Source organism: Octopus bimaculoides, chromosome 16, assembly GCF_001194135.2.
Source record: "Octopus bimaculoides isolate UCB-OBI-ISO-001 chromosome 16, ASM119413v2, whole genome shotgun sequence".
NCBI lineage: Eukaryota > Metazoa > Mollusca > Cephalopoda > Octopoda > Octopodidae > Octopus > Octopus bimaculoides.
Genome location: NC_068996.1, coordinates 35,727,526 through 35,733,520, shown reverse-complemented (window position 1 = coordinate 35,733,520; position 5,995 = coordinate 35,727,526).

Sequence of the window (5,995 nt, the reverse complement as noted above, 5' to 3'; positions counted from 1 at the left end):
TATAGATTTAACCAAAAGATTAAATGTGGTACTTAAAATGTTTGAGGCACCAGAATTTGGTAGGATAAAAACCAAAAACAAAATCAAGAGATTTGGTGAATAAAATTTGAAGTTAAGCAACAAAAATTCAATAGGTTATAGTAGTACGTACGTTTCGTACAAGCTCCATTAATTCATGTAGTGATAACACTACAGAAAATACAATGAAAATGTACTCCTCAGCTGCATAAAGGAATTTCATTTTAGAAAGTCATTTTGAAGATGTTTGCAAAAAACAAGAGTAAGAGAAGAAAACACATCTCGACTATGCTGCTGTTTCACAGACAAGAGTGTCAAATGGCTGAAATGAGTAAAAGAGTATTACAATTAATGTTCAACTGCAAGGTAACTAGATAAACCATGGTTTACATATATTTTAAGGAGATAAGAAAATAAAGAAATACTTGTCTGTGAAACAGCAGCATAGTCAAGATGTGTTTTTTTCTCTTACTCTTGTTTTTTGCAAACATCTTCAAAATGACTTTCTAAAATGAAATTCCATTATGCAGCTGAGGAGTACATTTTCATTGTATTTTCTGTGGTGTTCTCACTACATGAATAAATGGAGCTTGTACGAAACGTACGTACTGATATAACCTATTGAATTTTTGTTGCTTAACTTCAAAGATATATATATATATATGTATATGTATATGTATGCATGTGTATATATGTTTCTGTGTCTGTTTGTCCCCCTCAACATCGCTTGACAACTGATGCTGGTGTGTTTACGTCCCCCGTAACTTAGCGGTTCAGCAAAATAGACCGATAGGCTTACAAAGAATATGTCCTGGGGTTGATCTGCTCAACTAAAGGCTGTGCTCCAGCATGGCCACAGTCAAATGGCTGAAATGAGTAAAAGAGTATTACAATTAATGTTCAACTGTAAGGTAACTAGATAAACCATGGTTTACATATATTTTAAGGAGATAAGAAAATAAAGAGATAATTAATAATTATTTATTAATTAAAAAATTAGACATCTCTAACAGCTGTTTTGATTCCAGACCTTTATAAATTAATTACCATAATTAAAACCATTTAAAAGTCGAATCTCATCCGAGTTGGCTAATGATATACAATTCCTGCTTGTTGAGTATACGGCTCCAAACTGTTAACTAATTGTATATCTTTAGCCAACTTCGATGAGATTCAACTTTTAAATGGTTTTAAATTATGGTAATTAATTTATAAAGGTCTGGAACCGAAGCAGCTCCCAGAAATGTTGTCTAATTTTTTAATTAATAAATGATTATTAATTATCACTCTATTTCTATCTCCTTAATATACATACATATATATATATATATATATATATATATATACGAAAAAACAACAACAGACCAGGACAGGTGGTATATATATATATATATATATATATATATAAAATTTGCTAGCATTCAGATTACTCACATTATGTATATGCATAAGCCTTTAGCATTCAGATTACTCTGCCAAATGTAATCCTTATTTATTCCCATTGTTTGGAATTAATCATGCATTATCTTGTAGTTTCAAGATTCTAATAGTGTTTGTTTATTTTGAGAATGACCATGTAGGGTAGGTGAGAGAAGTTGGATCTGGTCAGTTTTAGCATAAAAGAGGTAGAATATTTGGGCCAGATATGACTGGATTAAATTCTAATGGGTTAATCTCACAACATCCTATAGAATTCCTACCTAATTTTCTTCTACAAATCAATTTTCCTGAAAGTAGTGGGTTACTATTTTCTTTCCTATTCATTAAAGATTTAGTATTAACTAACTTTTCTTTGAGGTTTCTCAACTCTACACTTTGTTTCCACATCTGAAATTTCTTCTCTAAATCTTTTTTCTGGCACTGTCAGTTACAACGAGAAGGGTTCCAGTTGAATTACGGGTACAACTCATTTTTACCAAATGAGTTGAGTGGAGCAATGTGAAATAAAGTGTCTTGCTCAAGGAGACAACACACTGCTGGATATCGAACTCATGACCTTACGATCATGAGCTGAATATCCTAACCACTTAGCTATGCACTTTCTCTAAGTCTACAACTGGTTCAGCCATAATAACAAGGCCATCAGTAGAGAGGAGTTCCCACAGACAGCCAGTTTTAAATTTCTCTCTTATAGTCTGGAGGTTATGATTAAACAGACAGGGAATGAGGACTGAGCCTGTGTGGACACCTTACAACACACTAGACTGATCACTGAACTTATCGCACATTCTCACCTTGATAACTGTATCTCTGTACTTGGCTTGCATGGTCCTTTTTTTAACCATTCATCTACCCACCAATTTCCTTAGCCATCAATCAGATAAGATTTTCTCCAAATCATGAAAAGTGTTGTATAGTGACCCCTGGCTATGTACTTCTCCTACAGCAGTCTTACATTGAAGAGAGCATCAATGATGCTTCCTTCCAGCACAAATTCGAACTGCATATCATCTAGCCCAATCCTCTTCTTAATAAGTTGTGCAATAATTCCTTTAGTAACTTTCATTATCTGGTCTGGCAATTTGAATCCTCTGTAATTACTTATCTCTAGTGCAGTGGTCCTCAACCAGGGATCCATATAAGATTTTAGGGGGTCCATGCATGCAAAATAATAAACTGGGTACACACAGTAGTACATTAATGGTGCATGAAAAAAATTTGATTCAGATGTATTTATTGCAAGAAACAGCTCAGTTTCTTTCTCTAATGTTTTACATAGTTCAACCTATACAAATGAATGGGGATTCACCTGAGTAAAATTGTAATTAAAGAGATCCATAGGTTAAAAAAAAATGGTTGCAAACCACTGCTCTAGTGCATCTTCTTTACTCTTGTAGTGCTTAACAATAAAATTACTATGCCAATCACTAGACATGATATATTCCTCTAGTATCTGATTGACTTTGCAAGTGGGTTGCCTGTACCCCACTTGACCTGGTATTTTAACACCTCAGTGGCCATTTCTGACAGCCTGATTACCTTATTTGTCTTCATAGTCATAATTGCTCTATCTACTAAACTTTTATGAACTTGGGTGATTGGTCTCTGTTTTGGGCCTCCTATGTATTCTCTTCATTTGGCAAATTTTCATAACACTTCCATGCTTCTTTCATTTTCGCATCTACAAATGTAAATTCATCGCCATTATTTAGAAAATCATATCCCCCTAATGACATTGGGATTTTCTCTAGTACAGTCATGCAATCTGGAGCACTTCATGTCTGTGATCTTCAAGTCACTGTACATTTATGAATCTCTTTCTCCCTCTCTCTCCACCCCCTCTCCCTCTCTCTGCTAATCTCTTACTTTCTTCTCTCTCTCTTTCTAAGTATACCTAACACCCAGCTTCTATTCTAACTACTTGGCATTCCTCTCTACTTGCCCACTTCCATCCAATCACTAAACTTTTCTGACTCTTCTGTCTACAGCACAACTCCACTAACACATCATCCTCAGTCTGGTTTAGACTTTGTATGAGCCAAAGATACGGTCTACAGGTTTCAGCAGGTTGCCTCATGGAAACTCTTTCATGTCCTCTAGTTCTCACTTACATCTTTCATAAGCTCCAACTAGAATTGGTCAAGTAGTCTTTCAGCTTTCATGCTTTCTTTCTCAAAATTATCATTTGTTTCTGAATGTCATTATCTCCTTTGCTTATTGTTTTTAGATTTAAAACACCCCTAAGAGGAAGTTTTTGTTGATTAATTGCAAGGATATTTTCAGTTAACCAACACCACCATACTTATGAATGTAAATTAGAAGACATCTGATATCACAAGTATTATATATTTTTTATGAATGACATTGCTTCCATAGTGGAGACAAGGAGAGAAGTAGATTCCAATAGATTCCGCCACCATTTACATGATTCCAAAGCCACAGCTTGTCCATAATACAGACTCAGGGTAAGTTATTCCACTTTGAAATTGGAGGAGAGCTAGTTCCAGTGACCAAAAATGGGACAATTAAGCATCTCAGTTATATCTACACAGTATCTTCAAATGGTACAAACAAGAATATTGAAATGGACACCATAATGGGATCTGTGATTACTATCAGGAACAATTCTAGTTTGACAGGGAGTTTAAAATGTTGTGGCATCAACAGGCTCTTTTGCCAAGGGTCTTATGGCAATGCTAAATATCTGCAACAATGTTGAAGGGAATCTTTTATCTTGTTTTATTTGTTTCAGTCATTAGATTGCAGCCATGCTAGAATTTCCCATGGTAGTGACTTATCTCCACCCTTGCTTTTATAGGGATTATTGTGCTGTGTAATGTTACTGCAAAAAGTCCATTTATCTTTGACATTCCTGGCAGAAACATTTAAGCTCTCTATGATATGAAGTTACAGGATTTGGTGCCACCCAAGTGATAGGGTTGATAGGAAGAAAAAGAGCATGAAAAGAGTTGTTGGCAGAGACAATCTAGAAAATGACAGGCTGCACTGGGACTGGTGCGAGACAAATGAACATCTGTCATTATCTGCCAGATGTTTGCAGTGTATTGCACAGGCATGGCTGTGTGGTAAGAAATTTTCTTCTCAACTACATGGTTCCAAGTTCAGTCCCACTTCATGGTAGCTTGGATAAGTGTCTTCTACTTTAACCCTAGGCCAACTAAAGCCTTGTTAGTGGATATGGTAGATAGAAACTGAAAGAAACCAATTATGTGTGTGAGTGTATGTACATACGTATATATTTATGAATGCATGTATGTATTATGTGTATGTATTATGTGTATGTATGTGCGTATGTACACAGTCAACAGGTAAGATTGAGAGATGCTCAATATGGAAAACACATAGTAGTGGTCAAATGATTTGAACTTAAACTCTGATATAATGTGTGTGTGTGTGTGTGTATGCTTGTGTATGTGTGCATATGTGTGTGTGTGTGCATGCATGTATGTGTGTGTGTGTGCATGCATGTATGTGTGTGTGCACATGTGTGTGTATGTTTGCATTGCGTTTGTTTCTCCTCCATCACTTGACAACTGGTGTTGGTTTGTTTACGTCCCCACATGCCAGTCCTGTAAAAGAGACCAATAGAATAAGTACCAGTACTTAAAATATATATATACATATCATCATCAGCACCATTATCGTTTAACGTCCACTTTCAATGCTGGCATGGGTTGGATGATTTGACTAAGGACTGGTGAGCCAGATGGCTGCACCAGGCTCCAATTTGATCTGGCAGAGTTTCTACAGCTGGATGCCCTTACTAACGCCAACCACTCTGAGAATGTAGTAGGTGCTTTTACGTGTCACCGGCACGAGGGCCAGTCAGGCGGTACTGGCAACGGCCACACTCAAATGGTGCTTTTACGTGTCACCTGCAGAGGAGCCAGTCCAGCAGTACTGGCAATGCCTTCACTCAAATGTTGCTTTCCACATATCACCGGCACAAGTACCAATAAGGTGACACTGGTAATGATCACGCTCGAATGGTGCTTTTTACATGCCACCAGCACGGGGACCAGTCAGCAGCCCTGGCAACGATCACGCTCGGATGGTGCTCTTAGCAGTCCACTAGCACGAATGCCAGTCATACGGTGCTGTCATCGAATTTGATTTCGATTTCGATTTCACTTGCTTCAACAGGTCTTCACAAGCAGAGTTTAGTGTCCAATGAAAGAAAGGTACATCTAAGTGGGCTGGTTACACCACTGGCATAGGCAACTTGGCCTGCTGGGTCTTCTCATGCACAGCATATTTCCAAAGGTCTCGATCACTAGTCATTGCCTTGTTGAGACCTAATGTTCGAAGGTCGTGCTTCACCACCTCATCCCAGGTCTTCCTGGGTCTACCTCTTCCACAGTTTCCCTCAACCGCTAGGGTGTGACACTTTTTCACACAACTATCCTCATCCATTCATACCACATGACTATACCAGTGCAGTTGTCTCTCTTGCACACCACAATATATATATATATATATATATATATACACATACATACATACATATATATATATA